The sequence below is a fragment of the Penaeus monodon genome, chromosome 23, assembly GCF_015228065.2.
Source record: "Penaeus monodon isolate SGIC_2016 chromosome 23, NSTDA_Pmon_1, whole genome shotgun sequence".
NCBI lineage: Eukaryota > Metazoa > Arthropoda > Malacostraca > Decapoda > Penaeidae > Penaeus > Penaeus monodon.
In genome coordinates, this window is record NC_051408.1 from 18,324,219 (window position 1) to 18,324,700 (window position 482).

The window sequence follows — 482 nt, forward strand, 5'->3', positions numbered from 1 at the left end:
ATCGACATCCTCGTCATCATCATTCATAATGATTTTTTATTAAGTGTTAACGCTTTATTGCAAGAAGTAGTACTCGTAGCGTGGCAACTACTATTATGATTATAGCCATTGCCGCTGTTAATATCCTTGTTATCAGTATCATCATTAATAACGTACATCGCATCGGATTTCCTCGCTTTTGAATTTTTGGTTTCGAAATCAGAAGGAAATTTCATAAATTGTCGAGCTCGAATTACGTAATTCAGGATCAAGGTTACACTTCACTAGATTAGAAGGAAATTTTCCGTTATTAGGATGACATTTTCAGCGGCTCGAGCACACGGATTTAACCTCTCATCATTTTAACGCAGGAAAAAAAATCAACTGATACGATGACTTTGATATTAAATCTTAATTTAAAATATTTAAAGCCGGATGTAACGCCTCTTTTTGACATCTGAACGAATAAACTGGTCGGTTGAGGAAGTTGAATCTCTGGTGTA

General features: G+C 35.3%; 1 protein-coding gene across 1 annotated transcript in view; it reads left to right on the top strand.

Annotated features, from left to right (window-relative positions):
- Window positions 1-482, top strand: part of LOC119588162 (receptor-type tyrosine-protein phosphatase N2-like) — a gene marked incomplete in the record, with an annotated part of 22,449 nt that overhangs the window by 642 nt on the left and 21,325 nt on the right.